Raw genomic sequence first — 2,205 nt, 5'->3', positions numbered from 1 at the left:
TTATATTCATTATCATCAATTTTCAAATATTATAAGTTTATATTCATTATTATAATTATTTATATATTTATATTTTGGTATAATGGTAAATCATTCACATATCAGTCTTCATGCATCACATAAAATATTCATTATCATAATTCTTTTCTAACAATTTAATAAAAAAAAATTCTTAATTTTTATTAAGATTATTTTTCTTTATTTTTAATCTAATAATTGTTTATTTTTTAAAATAATTTTCATATATTCTTGTTTTACCCTTCTGTTAACTTAAAAGTAAATTATATTTAACTTTTGTTCATATTAATTTTTAATTCAGAAAAATCACTTACATGTGAATATAATGCATTTCTTTCACTTGAAAAAATATAAGAACATTACCATAGAAATTATTAAAATACTTAGAGTATAATTGATTGCCACACATGCTCTCCATCCTTAACACATGCAATGTCAAAAATCTCTTTGTACATTTAAAAATACATATAATCATGCAAGTAAATTCATTTTTTATTTTTTTGATCATAATTTTATATCTAATCTAATAACATATTAACTTACTTTTATTGTCTTTAATTATTTCACAATTATTGATATAGTGTTTCTATAAATTTTTAAGATAAAAAATTTGTCAAATTTTATGGATGACAAAGGGATGGTAAAGGAACGATTATATAAACTTGCTAAAATTTAAAAATTAAAAGTAATATACATTGATTTTATAATGACAATTGTTCCTCTTTCACTTATTTGAGTAGCTTATTTATTTTTTTGATAAAATTTACATTTTCTATTTATAGGTATCCAAAAGAACAAGACATCTAATCATTAAAAATAATATACCCCTCTAAATCCACAAGTCCTTGAGACAATTTAAACCCCCTAAAATATGTCCATATAAAGTATTATTGCAAAGATTCTAAATGTGTATGCTACTAAAAACATCCATCATCAAAAAAAAAATGAAAAACATTGATTACAAGGACATTATCTAGTTGGTAAGATCAAAATTTTGTCTATTAAAAATAAATAAATAAATGCCTACTAATTTAAAAGGAGGGATTTCAAATGTATTGAGGTCTTATAGAGTATTTGACTAAAAGATTTTATGCTTGATAAAAATATTCAAATCAAGTGATGTTGATCTTACAAGGATTAACCATATCACCAATCAAATCAAATGTATAATTTTAATATGTAGAGATAACATGTCACTAAGGGAGGGGACTAAATTGTAATGTAAATTAACTTCATGCTACTTAAGTTCTTAAATAATATATAAAAAATTTATAAAAAATTATCATATTTCTATTATTGAATTAATGACTTAGTTATTGTTTGGGGTACAACTCATAAAAGATGAATGTGAAATTTCTTGTTAATCAAATGGTGGTTAGTCATTTTGAATGACCAATTGAAACCCATTTATGAAAGGCAAATTCACCACTCACTACACCCACTAAGAATACTTATATAACTCTTAATTATATTTGTGTAACCACTCACTAAACATCATCCCTCTAAAAACTAATATTTAAAATTTTACATCACTTGCTGCTAAAATTAAAATTGAAATAAAAAAATCTACAAAATTAAAGTTCCAAAGAAATTAACAATCAATAAATTTAAAATGATTAATAATAGATACTACTTAACTATACCCATGAATTTTAATTTTTGATAAGCCAATCTTATTATATAGATTCTATCACAATCAATTTCACTCTAACATTTCATGTGACTTTTTTCTACCTACATTCTATGGAATTGCCTTCTCTCTAACATTTTCATTTCAACAATAATCTATCACAAAGTGATCCATGATGCTAACTTCTCCATTCACTAATAGAGATTTATAATAGACAAAGTTGTATGAAGAAAAATCATTAGTTAAATGTGTTTGAAGAAAGTATTAAATTAGGTAAAGCTCTTAGCTTGCAATTTTGTTATAAGTTTTAAATAGATTTTTTTTATAAATTGTTTTGAATGTTCTTTATGTTGCAAATTATGTATAGTGACATATTAGATGTATACATACATTTAAACATTTAATTTGTACAGTATTCAGACTTACCAATAACATATGTTGGTGCTGGTCAAAATTGCCAAAATAGATTATAAATAATAATAAATTGTTAAATACTCACTTTCTGCTCACAGATAAACAGTCATTGCATTCTGTTTAAAGCGCCATTTATGTGGATG

The sequence above is a fragment of the Cryptomeria japonica genome, chromosome 10 (assembly GCF_030272615.1).
Source record: "Cryptomeria japonica chromosome 10, Sugi_1.0, whole genome shotgun sequence".
NCBI classification, from domain to species: Eukaryota; Viridiplantae; Streptophyta; class Pinopsida; order Cupressales; family Cupressaceae; genus Cryptomeria; species Cryptomeria japonica.
The sequence above is the reverse complement of the archived record's forward strand: the minus strand, read 5'-3'. Positions refer to the sequence as shown.